We start from the raw sequence: 17,680 nt of genomic DNA on the forward strand, positions 1-17,680 counted from the left end.
TATAGTTAAATGTTCTTTTGTATGCTCTTTATATATAAAGCAGGTAGAATGCTTTGCTAGCCTATTTTTGCATTTCCATTATAGTTGTTCCGTTTTAAATATAACCTTATCTTTAAAATACAATAAAACCTTTTTATGTAGACCTCTTAATTAAAAATCATGTAGGTTTTTAAATTTAGTGGGAAAGAAAGTGACTTGTGCTTAGGATGTGCATTTTATACATGAAGCCTATTTTCTGCAGAAAACATATTTTTCAAATACACATCTAATTATTTGTTTTATATCCTAGTTAATATGGATTTTTCCTTAAGTGAGTATATTTGGTGGCTCTCTTATTTAAAAGGTGGTATCACATCTATACAAAAAACATGCAAAGAAAATAAAATAGATAAAATGCATTAAAACCAGTGGAAGACGAGCGTTGGTGATTAATAAGTATATATGGTTTCTTTCATAAAAAATGGCATAGCTCAAAGTCCGCATTCAGACCTGCAGGGGCTAAAGTGTTGAGGTTAAAAATCCACTTTGTTTCTATTTTGCCTAATTTTCTAATCTCATCTTCCCCTCGCCAGTTTAGTGTGATTTTTTGGATTGCCATAAATTCCAGAAATTGGGGGTCTCTATTATGTACTGAATTAAAATGCTCTGAAACACTGTGTTTATCGTAACCTTTTTTGATGTTTCTAATGTGTTCATTTATACGGGTTTGTAGAGGGCGTTTTGTCCTGCCCACATAAAATAAATTGCACGAGCATTTTAAAACATATATTACTCTTTTTGAAAAGCATGTAATCATCTGGCGTATCTTGTACTTATTTTCTCCTTTTGAGTCATGGAATTCTGTAATATGTCTCTTTATACTTTTCGTGCTTCTACACGCTAAACACTGTCCACAGCCGAAAAAAACTTCTTTCTGGAAAAAGGGGATAGGTGTATTTTCTTTAATATGGTTGTGTGTTAATTTTCGTTTTAAATTGGGAGCTCCTCTGTACACTAATTGTGGTCTCTCTGGTAAAATGGAGTGTAGCATGGGATCATTCCTTAGCATAGGCCAGTGTTTATTAATTATTTGTCTAATCTTCTGGCTCTCTTGATTATAGTTACAAATGAACGGCAGACCCTTATTTTCGTTATTACTTCTAGGTTTGTATTGTAACAGGGAAGATCTTTCCATGGCTCTTACTTCTTTAATCGTGTTAGAAAGAGAAGTTTCCTCATACCCCTTTTCTATAAAATCCTGTTTAATCTTAATGGCCTGGATTTCAAAAGTGCTTTGATCTGTGCAGTTCCTTCTAACTCTCATCAGTTGTGCTTTGGGTATATTTTTTAGCCAGGGGGAATATCTGGCTGTTTAATGACAGCTGTTTAAGTAAATGTAATTATTAATGTCCACTGATTTAAAAAAAGGTTTTGGTTTTTATCTCATTGTCCTCTATAAAAATGGTCAGGTCTAAAAAATTAACGCTTTCTTTGCTGAATTCTGTCGTTAGCGTCACTCCCCAATCATTTGTGTTTAAAAAGGTTAAAAACTTTTTTAAAAGATCCACTGGATCGTTCCAGACTAAAAAAATGTTGTCTATGTACCGCTTATAGGAGACAAGGTTCGCTCCCCACTCTAGGCTGTTGTCTATAAATTTGGTCTCCCAGTAAGCCATAAATAAGTTTGCATAGTTAGGAGCAAACCTTGTCCCCATAGCGGTACCGACTTTTTGTAAAAAGAATTCATTGTTAAACCAGAAATAGTTGTTGTGAAGAATGAGGTCTATTCCTTCTAAAATGAAGTTGGTTTGTTCTTTTGGATAGTTGTTGTCTTTTTTAAGAAAGAATTCTACTGCCTCCAGACCTCTCGTGTGGGAAATTATGGTGTAGAGTGAACTAACGTCTGCTGTTACTAAAATGTAATGAGGTTCCCATTTAATATGTTGCAATGTTTGTATTATGTTTAGTGTGTCTTTGAGGTAGTTGGGAGTTTGTTGGACCAAAGGTTGTAGACACTTGTCCAGGTATTCCGATAGTCTACTGGATACGGAATCTATCCCAGAGACTATCGGTCTACCTGGAGGGTTGGTTAAATGCTTATGGACTTTGGGTAGATGGTAGAAGACTGGAATTTTTGGTTTATTGATATTAATGTACCTATATTCTTTTTCATTCAGTATTTCTATTTCTTTTCCTTTGTTTAGTAAGTCGTCAAATTTATTTTTAATGCTGTTGGTTGGATCCCCATTTAGTTTTTGATATGTTTCTGTATCACCTACTAATCTGAGCCCCTCTTTGAGGTAGTCCTCTGTTTTCATAATTACAATCCCTCCCCCTTTGTCTGCTGGTTTTATAACTCTCTTTTTATCTTTCTGCAATGCTTTTAGGGCTAGCCATTCTTCTTTGCTCAAATTCATGTGTTTCTTACTTTTAGGTTTTATTTTATTTATGTCTTGCATAACTGATTTTTCAAAAGTGATCATTTCTTTGGATATGAAATTGTTCGGAAAAAAGGTGGATTTAGCTTTGAGGTCAGTGTGTATATATTTAGGGTTGCTGTTTGAAATAATTGGTTGGTCTATTCTCATGAATAATTTTTTCAGGCATAATTGTCTTTTATACCTATTGAGATCTATAAATATGTCAAATGTATTCAATGGTTGTGTGGGTACAAACTTTAGCCCTTTATTGAGAATTCTTTGTTGTGCCGGTGGTATAGGATCTCCTGTTAAATTGAAAATGATAGATTTGGTCTGAGTGGTTGTTCTACCTATCTTCCTGAGTGTCTTGCCTCCCCGGGTTCCTCTCCCCTTAAATTCCTTTGTCTTTTGGGGGGGGGGGGTGTGTAGAGGTGAAGAGATGTCGTGAGGGGATTGTGTTCCTTTGTATTTGCCTTTCTGGCGTCCCTCTTGAAAAAAATCATCCTTCTCATGTCTGTCTGTTAGGATATCGAACCTATTTGAAGTGGTAGCGTAATTCTTATGGATTTCTTTTCTATTTCTGGTAAGGATTGGTGACCTTTCCCTAACTCTTCATATATGAAAGAAAGCTGCATACAGAGCAGATATTATTCAAATCAATTTGAAGTTAAACTGAGGCAAACGCCCAAATAAATAGTGCATAACTTACTTACGAATAACAAAATTGATTATGTGTGAATAAAATATAGAATTTTTCTACAGCTTCCACTCACATCCACTATGTCAGCTAATTAAGAGAAGCAATGAGGTTGCAATATTTTTTAAACTAATACTCCAGGTACCAACACAACTTTGATGCACTTCAAATTCAAATCTCATGAATGTAAGGCCAAAAATCAAATGTATTTGAAAGGACACTCCAGAAGTTGCATACTTATTGTGTAAAGAGTATTGAGACAGAGCTTCTTAATGTGGGTACCTCTGCTACCAGAGTCTCTGGAGTGTTTCAGACCCATTCTAGTTGGTAGAAAGCATCAGCAGGACAGGAGAGCACAAAAAACATCCGGGTACCAACAAAAGGTCCATCTTATGCACCTAATGATGGTAACTACTGCCACATATTTCTCCCCCCCCCCCCCCCCCAAGGGTAGACTAACTAGGTACCGGTCCTTCAATCAGTCTGTGCCTGAGTTAGTCGGGTGTCCAGCCCTAAAAAGTGCATCCACCCTGGCAGCCTCCTGAGCAAAGCTCCACTGTCTAGCTCTGTTGTGTTGTTGGGAAGTTAAGCAGACTGCATTCTCTACCTGAAGTTCCTTCTGATGCTGGGAAGGGAGGCAGACTACCTCCTTTTCCTGGGTTGCAATCTGGGGAGGAAGTTGGCTACTTTCACTCCCTGGAGCCCAGTCTTCAATGTGGAGGGAGGCCACCCTAACGGCTTTAAAGGCCTCCTTTTTTTACATCGAGAACAGGTTAAGTTACCAGATGGTTAGCGCAGTGGTAATGTCACTGCCATAGAACTCGTGTTTTTTGTTTTTTTTAATAAGTTTATGAATAGGCATTCAGGTAGATAGGTATACAACACAGCAACCTTCAAGTTCTCAGTACATTCGAGAGATATAAAATGCATCAACATCATATTGCAGACAGTATTGCAGTTACACATTATAACTGCAGCATGTAGGTGTTGCACGCAGATAATAATCATTGTGATGTGCTGATACATTGTTGCCACACTCTCCCCCTACTGCCCCTTTTTCTGTTTTGGAAAATTAGATGCAAAAGGTATTTAGTAGAGAAAAGAATGAGAGTAAGAATAAGAGGTCAAACTGTTAGATATCCTGGTTGACAGGGAGCTAGACTCCAGTGTTCCACATGTCCAAAGACCGTATGACCTCAGGGTCTGCACCACTGAATTAGCTAGAGGCCCCTGGTCCTAGAGGTGCCGCACCCTCTTACAGGGGATCTAGAGTGCTTGAGCGTAAAGGGGTAAATTGCAGGATATTGAAACAAAGAAAGGAAAAAGTTGTGCTTACTGGATTAGATGTGATTTGAATGTGTTAAATGACACCTTTATGTCACAACTGGTACAAGCACCAACTAGAAAGAATGCTTGTCTGTATCTCGTCATAACAAACAATGTTGATCTTTTAACCAATATTCAAGTAGGGGAGCATTTGGGAAATAGTGATCACAATATGGTAAATTTTGAAATCAACTCAAAAAAGCAAAAGCAAGTGGGGTATACTAAAGCATATCATTTAAAAAAAGCCAATTTCAATAAGATTAGGGCAGCTCTACAACATATTGACTGGCATAAACTCCTTAGTGATAAAAACACTGAGGATAAATGGAAACTATTCAAACAAATATTAGAAAGGTACATTTCTCAGTATGTACCATTGGGTAATAAATATAAAAGAAACAAATTAAAACCAATGTGGCTTAGTAGAGAAGTAAAACAAGAGATTAAAAATAAGAAAAGGGCATTTAAAGCATTTAAATCAGACAAATCAGAGGCATCCTATTTAAGATATAAGGAAGCCAATAACGCTTGCAAAAAGGCAATTAAAGTGGCTAAACTAGAAAATGAGAAATAGCTAAAGAATGCAAAACCAACCCCAAATTTTTTTTCAAGTACATCAATTCTAAAAAAAACAATAAATGAAAGTGTAGGTACACTGGAAACAGAGTTGGGTTTATTAGCTAATGAAGACCAGGAAAAAGCAGACATTTTAAATAACTATTTTTCTTCAGTATATATTGATGAGGATCCTATGGCAAGAGATATGCAAATGATTGCTGCAAAAAACTTGCAGATAACTTGTGATTGGATAACTCGAGACAAAGTGCTACAGCTATTAAAGAAAATGAATGTAAATAAAGCTCCGGGGCCTGACGGTATTCACCCACGAGTACTTAAGGAGCTAAGTGGGGAAATAAGTGAACCTCTGTATTTAATTTTTCAATATTCTTTTGTTTCAGGTGTTGTACCGGAGGATTGGAGGAAGGCAGATGTTGTTCCTATATTTAAAAAGGGTTAAAAATCCTTGCCTGGAAATTATAGACCTGTGAGCTTAACTTCTGTAACTGGGGAAATATTTGAAGGGCTATTAGGGGATAATATTCAGGAATTTATTGGGAAGAACTTCGTTATTAGCAATAATCAGCATGGTTTTATGAAACATAGGTCATGTCAAACTAACCTAATTGCATTCTACGAAGAAGTAAGTAGAAGTATAGATCAGGGTGTTGCAGTGGATGTGATCTACTTGGATTTTGCCAAGGCATTTGATACGGTTCCTCACAATAGGTTAGTCTTCAAACTAAAAGAAATTGGTCTAGATGAATATTCTTGTTCTTGTTTAGAACAACTTGTGTGTCATCTCTCTATTCCCTTGCCTCTTACTTTGGTGTTGTTCCTTCGCCATCTGCTGAGGTATTGTGTGGGTTTTCCCCTATTTATCTCCTCCACTTCTCTCCCGCTCTTTTAATGTGTTTTCGTGGCTGTAGGTGTTTATCTGCCATCTCTTCGTTCTTCCAGTTCTGTGTTATTTGTTCTAGTAATGCCTCTCTTGTGGGTACTTTCCGTGATTTCCATAATCTGGCTATTAGTGTGACTGCAGCTATCAATATATGAAATATCAGGCCTTGTTCTACTTTTTGTGTTGCTGGTTGTGGTACGAATAATATACACTGTTCAATGCTAGGTGACCAAGGTTTGCCCAGGAGGCCTCTCGCTATTGTTTCCACCTCTGTCCAGTATGGTTTTATTTTTTGGCATGTCCACCATATGTGTCCCGTCGAGCCCTTCTCTGCCCTGCATCTCCAGCATTGGTCTGATACACCGGGGTATATTGCTGCCAGTCTTTCCGGTACTAAGTACCATCTGTATTGCAGTTTACGTATGGTCTCTAGGTGCGTGGTGCATAGTGTGTTCCCTTTGTGCGCTATGAAGGCCCTCTGCCAGTCATCTTTGCTAATATCATGCCCTATCTCCGCATGCCATGCTTTTTGAAACGTCATTGTGTTGTCTGTGTTTGCGTCTAGCAAGGCTGTGTATAGTGTGGAGAGTATTTTCTTGGGGGGTCTGTGGGTTAGACAGGCGTTTTCGACTTTGTGTGTGTGCATGGTCTCTTTGTTCCGTAGTTCTATCCCTGCCAGCAGTGATTGTATTTGTTGGTAGGGGAATATTGCTTTACTAGGTAAGCTGTATTTGGTTTGGAGTTCCTGGAATGGCATCAGGCTGTTAGTTTTGTATAAGTGTGTAAGTGCCGTGCATCCCGCTTCTCTCCAAACTTTCGTGTCCAGAGTTGGGATGCCTACTGTTAGGCATGACACCGGTGTGTCTTGGTGGATTTTGTCTGGCGTCTCCCCTCTCCCTCTCACATCGTCCCAGTGTTTCAGTGTTAGTACCGTGGTTGGGAGGGGGTGTATGGTTTGTGGCCTCAACGACCTGGGGAGCCAAAATAAGTCTCCCAGCTTACGTCTGCCTATCCAGTGTGCTTCTATCTGGGTCCACTGTCGTGGTTCCCCTTCCTCTGTGGCTGCTTTGACTGCTGCGAGGTGTGCTGCTTAGTAGTATGTCCTTATGCTTGGGAGTCCCAATCCCCCTTTCACTACTGGCTGTTGCAGGAGTCTCATCGCCACTCAAAGCTTTTTGTTTGCCCATATGAAGCAGGTTAGTATTTTTGTACGTTGTCTAGGTGTGTTTTTGATAGTGCTATGGGGAGGGTGCGCAGTAGGTATTGGTATTTCAGGAGTATTATCATTTTCACCGCCGCAATCCTCCCTACCCATGACGGGTATTTCCCTTCCCAGGTTTTTAGAGTGGTGGTTATTTCATTTTGTAGGGCGACATAGTTTTTCTCAAATAATTTGTTTAGGTTGGATGGTATTTTGATTCCCAGGAACGTCAGGTGGTCAGTCCTCCAGTCAAAGGGGAAGGCTGTTTTGAGTCTGGTCAGTGTTTCTTGTGGTATCCCCAGTCCCATGGCTTGTGTTTTGGAGACATTTAGCTTGTAATATGAGTGTTTCCCATACTCTATGATGGTCGCCATTAGGTTGGGTAGGGATATATGGGGCTGGGTCAAAGTAAGTAGGACATCGCCTGCGAATAAGTTCGCTTTGTATTCCCTGTCGCCCACTTGTATACCGTGAATAGATGTGTGTTGTCTTATGGTTATCACTAGTGGTTCAAGAGCCATCACATATAATAGAGGGGTAAATACTTACAAATACATAACATACAGGGATATAATTTCTAATTTTACCACATGACAGGAGGCTTCATATTTGCATATCTTTCTTTACTGAAAACTCCAGCAGCATAGAAACAGTAACAACCAATCAGAGAAAAGATATGGTGCCCATAAAAGGCCCTGTCTATGACATCACTTCCTCTTTCTTTGCTGCTCCAGCCAACATCAGGTCAGAGTATTTTGCCTCTCTGGCAATTCTTATTGTAACTAGTTTGGTGTTTCTATATTTTGATTTACATTTCTCCTACCTTGGCTCCCTATCACCCTGTCCCTTCTGTGCACTTTCTGCCCCCCTTTTAAAAGTATATATTTTTTCTGCCTTTCGGCCGGTACCCACGAGCGCAACGACTATCAGCGTAGTGCGCGCCTCACGGGCCGGCCCCTCTCCTTCTGGTTTTTCGAGGGGGCTTGTAGGGTACGGGTAGAGGGAGACTGGGGTTAATTTGGTTTTGTTTTGCTTAATTTCTGTTGTTTTTTCGCGACCGCGGACCGCGGAACTCCTTTCACACGCGGGCGGCGGCCATCTTGGATCTCGCGGCTCGCGAGATACCGGGCGGCCGCCTTCCCCGCTCGCTCGGCGGATCGGTAACTCACCCGACTGCCGGGCTACACATGTACATACCCTCCCTACATGTAGTATAGGGAGAGGACGAAGACAACGTTTTTTTCTCTGGATCACTATATCCCTGGTTGTGAATGCCTCTGTGCCTGCCAACACAGGACCTTTATGTATATTCTGCCTTGAATTCATAATACATGCATGCATTTACAGAGACATATATTTTACAACATTCATGTCTCCAGACCCACAAAACAATACACGCATGCATTTAAAGAGACAAACAAATTTTTTCAACACAATGCAATGTCTGACTTAATTAACCATTCACCTACCACTGATTAAAGCTAATAAAACGAAATCTGTTAAATCAGAGATTACAACTTCCCCCTTTACGTGTTATACATTTGCCTCTCTTTGTATATCATGCTAGTGACATGCAGTATTTTGACATCTATATGATTGAGTTTGATAATTTACTATGAAATGTTACCCACATGACAGGTGTGCTATGGGAGAGGACATGCAGGATATGACAAATTGTATGGTGGCTCAGTGGTTACAGGCTTGCACTGGGAATTTTCCTCCATGAGTTCAACTCCCCTGTACAGCAAGAGTTCAATCTGCTGTGGAATTACACACTGGCTAGAGGATTATGTGAGCTGATTTTTCTTTAACATTTCCTTGTTGTGATTTTTTGCCACAGTGTCTGCCAAACAAATACTTACAGGCAGGCATTAAAGGAGACACAATGTTTTTCCTATACCGCAGGAGCTTTATGTCTTCGTACCTTACTCAGGGTCACTCTATATTACTATACCCTATCCAGGGTCATACTATATTACTATTCCCTACAGGAATCACCCGATCACCGCGCCCTGCATCTGGATTAACCCCTTCAGGGGTCCCCCTCTCTGGGCACATTCATTTATTGATACAATTATAATTTTTATTCTCATGGATATATCTCTCATGGTGCTTTACACTGGATGACTATATGTTGAGCACGCACACAATCTAGGTATTACAAAGGGCATATTATATTATATTATTGTACCCTACAAAGGGTCATATTATATTACTGTACCTGACGGTGCAAATTTATGTGGTTGTCCTCTGGGTATTTTTTCATGGCAATCCACCTGGGGTGACCCCCCCAGATATGCATGCAAGGTCATTCATAGACCATTACATTGATGTGGGTGCCCTCTGGGCAATTCAAGCCGCTTTACCTGGGTGATCCCCAGTGCTACCAGGAGTCTAGCACCCCTACGTGCGGACCCTCAAACTCTACTCCCACTGACTACCACTATCTCCCAACAGGACGAGAACGGGTCATGAAGAACACTCTCAACCCCCTAGGACTTCTGGGCATTGATAAACGACGCAGTAGCGGCCTCAGTGGAGAAGGTTTTTCTTGTTATGAGCTCTGCCCCAAACTGCTTGCTGGAGACCTCAGCAGCAAGGTAGCGTGGCCGAGCGGTCTAAGGTGCTGGTTTTAGGCTCCAGTCTCCCTGGAGGCGTGGGTTCGAATCCCAGCCCCGCGAGCCTTCATGTAAAAACGGCAAGAGAAGGGCTCCAACCCTGCCACTAAGGTCTAAGGCAAGTCGACCATTGAACAGACCAAGTAGACGGAACAACGGGAATTCGCGACCCGGTCCACCACAATCTTCCGACAAAGAAGGCTACTATCCACCACGCACGTTGGACAATAATAGATCACTCACATGAAGACAACTCGCCTTCTGAGAAAGTGGAACGTAAGAACGACTAATATTCGGCCCAGAAGCACAAGACCTACTATTTGACAGCGGGAACTTACCCACCACACTAACTTTAGTCCAAACCTCGCTGAAGCAAATCCTCCACACCCCTTTGGGGAAAGGTGTTTTTTGGGAAGACTGGTTGGTAGCGGAACCGAACCACCAACCGCTTCATCTACTAGTGAGCCATCCTATCATCAAGGGAGCTCCTACGTGGTATACAAGCGCTTCAGGATAGAGAAAATCAACCTTCTACTAGATCTTCATAACGATAACGACTGGTTTACACATCTGGACCCCGAGGACACATACTTGTCAATATCCACTACCTTACACTACCTAATTTTCCTCCGATCCCAGTGATGAGGACTAACACAGCAGTTTACGACTCCGTGGTACCCACAAAGCTACTGAAGCCGGTGAGGGCTCACATCCGCGAATTTGGACGTGCGATGTCTCGGGTACCTGGAAGACTTGCTGACCCTCTGCGAATCCAGGCTACGTTTGCAGTCAAAGTGACGTCCACGTTCTGGACTCCACGGGTTTTTGGTAGTACGCAGACAAATCGCTCCCCCATCTGTGTCGGGTCAATTCCTCGTTTCGACATCGGCTTGGAGAACTACGTTCCGCGTCGGTCCCCAACAAGATCACCCCAATACGGATGGATGTCGGACACGCTCTAAGGTTGGATACGATTCCTCTCAGAATACTCACCGGATGGTGGGATCCCTCTCCTCCTCTCCTCCTCCATACAATCGATATTCCCTGGCCCACTACACTACGGGGCCATGCAACGACTGCTGGCTAGATACATACACGCTGGTCACTCATGCGACCACTGGATCCAACTCTTCCTCCGGATACGTAGTGGCGGATGAACCCATGCAAACGGACCCAACCGCTCTCCACAATGGCAAGGGTGCTTCGATACACACTGGATATCGCTCATGCTCATGACACCCCTCGGACAATGCCAACCGTGATTTCCCGGATCGCCTGGGGACATCTCGCGAAGACCCTCTACCACTCCCTACCTTCATTCTGCTTTTGACGGGACCTCAGGGGAAGCCCACTCCTTTGTCAGGGAAGGACGACTGGCACTAGTGGACTGGACGATTTCAGGGCCTCCCGAAATGTCCACGACCTATTGCTTCAACTAAGACCTCTGATGGGACTCAGGTTCCCGGCACCAGGAAATGCTATTTTTCTGCTTGACCGGCCTGTAGTGTTTGTAGGGTGGAAAGGGATTCTGATCCCTTTACCGCACCTGCCCCACCGATCCTTAACTATCTGTCACACCTGGTCTCGTTGGGGCGGTCATATCGATCCCTCAACGTGATCGGATCCGCCATATCGGTGGCGCACGTTCCAGTACAGGGCGGACCAGTAGGTCAAGATCCACGGGGTTGTCGACTACTACGGGGTGCCGAATTATCGAGACGCGGCACCCAAGTATTCACACGTCTGGCAGGTGGATGTGGTGCTGTGATTCCTTGAGGGAATAGCAGGACAATCCTTGTTTGTCACGGAAACAACTTTCAGCCAAACTAGCCCTCTTTTTATGCCTCGTCTTATTTAGACGGGTGACGGACGTTAGGGCTTTCGATATGAATGGTTTTCTCTATTACACCAGATGGGATTACCTTTACCATATCGAGACGAACTAAGTCCAGTTCATCTTCGGTGTCATACCCATACTTTGTGTCAGACACCAAACTAGGTGTGGTCGGAACACTAATGGAGTATACCGAAATCATTCCCCCTTCGTACTCATGCGACGGGTCTACTCCTGACTTCTTACGTGGAACCTCATGGAGAGGTGCCTACAGCTACACTGGCCAGATGAAGCCGCTGGCTATTGCATCTGGCGGGCGTCGAACCTTGTTTCGGAGCCCACTCGGTCAAGGGAGCGGTGGCCCCACAAGTCTTTTTCGGCCGACGCTTCCCTAACCGACACTACACGATGCGCAGTTTGAGCGCGAGAGGGTACGTTTACAACGCTCTATTTCGGCAAACATCTCATACTTCCTTCACACTGGTCAATTCTAAGCTTTAAAAATGCAAATATGAAGCCTCCTGTCATGTGGTAAAATTGAAGATTATACTAGCTTTAGTGTACTAATAATCTTAATTTTAGTAATGACAGGAGGCGAATATTTCCCACCCTATAGGATCCCTCCCATGTTTTCTCGTGTTGAACAGAATATACACTTTATGTTCAGGAAGGTAAGTACGTTATGGTTGTATGTTTGCTACTTAGATATGTGGCTTGAGAGACTTCTATAGGTTGAATAATTAGACATGAACCTTGAATTATGCTGTGTTTATAGATTCTTAAATATCATTGCTTTAGAATTAATATATATTGATATGTTACTCATTCTAGTATCCATTGGTATATCAGATTCTTAATGTTTATTGTATGCGGACAAGTTATCACGCCAGAGTCCTTTCACCTTTTTCTTTTTCTTACAGCGTGAACGTCTTCTCCTCAAGACAAAGACTCACCTCCCATAACTCTACATCATGGAACTACTGGAGTTGATTATTCTAATATGTTGTGGAACTGTTGACGTAATATGATTATGTTTATTGTTGCTATTTATTGTTTCGCTTCAAAGAAAGAGGAAGTGACGTCATAGACAGGGCCTTTTATGGGCACCATATCTTTTCTCTGATTGGTTGTTACTGTTTCTATGCTGCTGGAGTTTTCAGTAAAGAAAGATATGCAAATATTCGCCTCCTGTCATTACTAAAATTAAGATTATTAGTACACTAAAGCTAGTATAATCTTCAATTAGTGGGGTAACAGCTGCTTGATCCAAGGACATCTGACTGCTATTTTGGGGTCAAGAAGGAATTGTTTCCTAGTTTGTGGCAAAATTGGTGCTTCAGACTAGGTTTTTTGCCTTCTTTTGGATCAATAGCAACAACATATGTGAGGAAGGCTGAACTTGATGGACACAAGTCTCTTTTCAGCTATGTAACTATGTAACTATGTAATCCCACCGCACCATGACATTGGTGCATACCCCAGTCCTTTTCCTTCCATCCCCTTAAGTAGTATACTGGCAAGTGCCTTGATTAAGTATCACATTTCTCCCATAAGTCCCAGACTTTGGTGAAAGTGGACTCGGAGTTCCTGACCTGAGCAGGCCTGGAGGAGGGAATATTTTTGTAGTGTTTGGCTCCATATTTGGATTGAATTGATAATCGTTGGGCAAGTTGTCTGTAAGATAAATCTTTGAGTTTTTGGTACTCATATGTAAAATTGGGGAAGGTCCCTGTCATCAGGGATTCTATATCCACCCACCTGTCACGACTGCTAGTGTGGTCCAACAAGCAGAAACTATGTAAACATATACATAGAAAATGAAAAGGAAATAAAAGGACAGAACGTAAGCCGGTCCTTAGAATGGCCGTTTAGAGACAGAGAATGGTCAAGGAAGCCAGAAATACACAAATACCGTTTAAACAAGCCAAGTCAGGGAAACCAGAAATCGGAATAACAAGGAATAGCCAAGGTCAAAATACCAGAATATCAGAATCACAAGGATAAACGCACTCTCGGGAACCAGGAACAGGAAACCACGGCAGGGCAAGGTACTGGGGTGAATCAGGGATTTAAATATCCCTCTCTAGGCTCTGATTGGTCAGAGGCTTTGGTCATCCCATTCCCATTAAGAAAAATATTGACTATTCTAGAGTATATGTCGTGAGGATGGAGTAGAACGTTAAGTCATGGGTCCAGATTTATGCTCACCCTTGCCATGGTGGTCAGGTAAGAATTTACTTGGCCTGTGAGTCTGTGCAGGATATTGCTCCAAATCGCAGTACAGGTAAGGACAAAAGCAGGAGAATCGTCAAGGGTAAGCCAAAGTCAGAGGATGCCAGAAGTCAGGATACACGGTAAGAAAGCCAAGGTCAGAGGATGCCAGAAGTCAGGATACACGATGCGAATAAGCCAAGGTCAGGAGCCAGGAGCAATACGATCTGGATACACAAAAACAGGAACCAGACAGCAGAACCAGAGTCAATGAACTGACACTACCTGTCTAATTAGGCATCTGCTTCAGGTGGGCTTAGATTAAAGGAGCAGCTACAGGTAACGTCCAGCCCTCAGTGTTGGAGACAAGGTGAGAATAAACATAGGCAGAAGCAAGAACTGGAGAATGGCTCTGAGGCAATACTGCAAGAGTATGGCACAGAAGAATCACAGTTCAAATCCCCTGTTGGGCACTTCTGGGGTGACCACGTCTGGCTGTTTGGATGTCACAGTGAATGCCACAATCTTAAATGAGCCCGAGGTGAAGTGGATTTCATGTTGCTTCAGCAGGTCTGCCGCTGGCTTCCAATACCTCCGCCGCTGTTGAAATGGTGGCAGGGTCCACCCCTGATAAATAAAGTTGTGATCCCGTCCATATTTAAGAATAGCTTCCTAGGTGGTAAAATATTGGAAGCGAATGATGAAATCGTGTGGCACCTTGCCATCAGCTCTACGGGCCTGTAGGTATCTGTGTAATCAATAGTCCACTGCTTCTCTGGAATGCCTGGGACAAGATTTTTGAAGTAGTCTGCCATCTTCAATCGTATTAGTGGGCCTTCATTAGGCGTTTCAGGTAGGCCACGGACGCGTAAGTTGTGGCGTCTTGAGCAGTTGGATAAATCTTCCACTTTCATCTCCAGGCTGCTGAGTTGTGTTTACATCAAGGATAAGTGGTGTACCACCATATTGTGGGCTTGTGCCACAGACTCGACCTGGTTTTCAATGGCTATGGTGCACATTCTCAAGGCCTGAATTGCGGGAGATTTCTCCAGTCAGGTAACATCTAATTTCAGTTAATTTCATGAGGATTCGTGAAGTGTCCCCTTGCTTGGATTCTGGTGGTTCACTGTCTGGAATACTGACTGGGGACCAGGAGTCATGAGAGTCCGGCCAGCGGGCATCTTGGAGGGCTTGAGATGCACATGATGCCGTGAACATGTTGGCCACTGATGCCACTGATTTTATCCGACACGGCTTTGCTCCAGAGCCCCACGAGGACATCAAGGTGAGTTTGGATAGGCACTATGAGGTGTGATGCTGTTTACAAGTGTTGAATTGCAGGTGGATGCACGTGAGCCTTTGGAGTTAAGCAGCCATTAAGGTCGTCAGTCAGACCACATCCCCGGAAAGTCAGATTTGATGAACAGTCAGACCACCTTACCGTTAGAGGGCAAGACACCTAAAGATATATATCTGCCTTACATAAATTCTCATAGATCATTATAAGTTTGTTTGAGCAGGGCCTTCAAATAAACTATGTCTAGCAGAAAAAATATCTGCACTTTAAATAAGTACATTGTTGGGAACTTAGTCTATTATCCAATCTGTTATTTTTTGTTTATTTGCAGTAATTACATGGACTTTTTTCTATGTAGCGTTCCATTTGCAACTTGCAACAGTCCATATTGATATCAGTGTGTGAAATATTCACATGAAATAAATGTTAGGCCAACACAGTCTGCCCATCAAGAGAGTAGAATGAGCCTAGATGCCAGTAGATATGTCCAGTCTTGCATATATATTTACATTTCCTCGTTACTTTACTACATTAATCATATTAACAAAGTATTTAACCACACATCCTAAACTGCTCTTTTTAATCTGGTGTTGTCCCTGCTCCCCTTAAGCATGCTACTGTTGTACCCATCCTAAACAAGCCATCCCTAAAACCGTTTTCCACTTCCTACTATCGCCCCATATCCCTGCTTCCTTTTTCCTCAAAGCTCCTAGAAAGACTTGTCTTTACTCGTATGACTCACATACTAAATTTCAACTCCCTCCTCGATCCTCTTCAATCTGGCTTTCGCCCCCTCCACTCTACTGAGACTGCTCTTATTAAAGTTACAAAAAACCTAATCACAGCCAAATCTAAAGGCCACTACTCCATACTAATTCTTCTTGACATTTCTGCTGCCTTTGACACTATTGATCATGGCCTCCTTCTCCTAACTCTTCAATCTCTTGGTCTCTGTGACACAGCCCTCTCATGGTTCTCATCCTATCTCTCCCAATACTCCTTTAGTGTCTATTTTTCCAACAGCACCTCCTCTTCTCATCCTGTCTTAGTTGGAGTCCCTCAAGGTTCAGTTCTTGGTCTCCTTTTGTTCTCTCTCTTAATTGCCTCTCTTGGCAAACATTTGGATTCCACTACCACCTGTACGCTGACGACACCCAGATATATCTCTCCTCCCCTGACCTCTTCCCTGCTGTCCTACAACGTGTCACCAATTGCCTTTCTTCTATCTCTGAGTGGATGTCCTCATGCTTTCTGAAGTTCAATCTCTCTAAAACTGAGTTTCTTATTTTTCCTCCTCATAACACTGATCCTCCTCCTTCACTCTCCCTGCAGTTGATGGTACTTGCCTCACCCCATCATTTCAAGCTCGCTGGTGTCAGTTTGATCCTGGCCTCACCTTTGTGACACATGTCCAGTCTGTTGCTAAAACCTTTTCGATTTCTAAGTCGATTTCAACTTAAAAAAAACATTGCCCGCATACGCCCGTTTCTTACGCAAGATACTGCCAAGAAGCTTGTTCACGCTCTAGTAATCTTTTGCATTTACAAAGTGTCAGCTCTTCAATTAGTTTTACCCTTAGTAAAAAGGGAAAAATATAACAATATGATAGTGTAAATCTAGTCTTGAAAGAACTTAATGACAATAAAAATATTATAATTAAACCTGCAGGTAAAGGTGGATGGTGGTAATTATGGACACGATATAATATGAAGAGGAGTGCAATAGAATTTTAAAAAACACAACTACTTATCAAATTTTAAATAAAGACCCTATGAAAGAGACCCAGAAGAATTTGCATATGCTTCTAGAAAAAGGAAGAATTTTAGGTACCCTTACCAAAAATGAAAACAAATATGTTTCAGTAACACATCCCATTAAACCAATCTTCTACTTTCTCCGGAAAATTCATAAAAACCTTCGAAAACCTCCAGGTAGACCAATTATCTCGGGTGTAGAATCTTTGGCTGCTAATCTGTCCCAATATATAGATGTCCTCCTACAACCTTTTTTTTTAAGATGGCCACTGCCATGTTGAGGAGCCTCAGGTTGTGGTATAGTCACGCGTGGGGTTATATTTGGTGGGGCCATTACAGCAGCGTCCTCATGAGGGTTAAGTTTGGCCCAGAAGGTGGCAAATAGACGGTCAAGCCGTTCCTCCAGAGAGGATAGCTGAGAGGCAGGCTCTGGGTCACACGTGGCGTCCGCCATGTTACTCCCCTCTGTTCTGGCTGCGCAGGTATGTCCCCACTGGGGTTTTGTTGCTGGTTTATGGGCTTTAGTTACCGGGATATCCCTCCTGGCGTGGGGGGGGGGGGGGGAGGTGTGTCGGGGGACCTTCAGGCTAGTGAGTGCATACATTTTATACTAACTAATAACTTATTTTGGCACGATCAAGAAATATATCTTCAGGTAACAGGCATAGTGATGGGAACAGTTTGATCCTGGCCTCACCTTTGTGACACATGTCCAGTCTGTTGCTAAAACCTGTCGATTTCAACTTTAAAAAAACATTGCCCGCATACGCCCGTTTCTTACGCAAGATGCTGCCAGGAAGCTTGTTCACGCTCTAGTAATCTTTTGCATCTACAAAGTGTCAGCTCTTCAATTAGTTTTACCCTTAGTAAAAAAGTAACTAATA

This window comes from Pelobates fuscus, chromosome 1 (genome assembly GCF_036172605.1).
Source record: "Pelobates fuscus isolate aPelFus1 chromosome 1, aPelFus1.pri, whole genome shotgun sequence".
In the NCBI taxonomy this organism is placed as follows: Eukaryota; Metazoa; Chordata; class Amphibia; order Anura; family Pelobatidae; genus Pelobates; species Pelobates fuscus.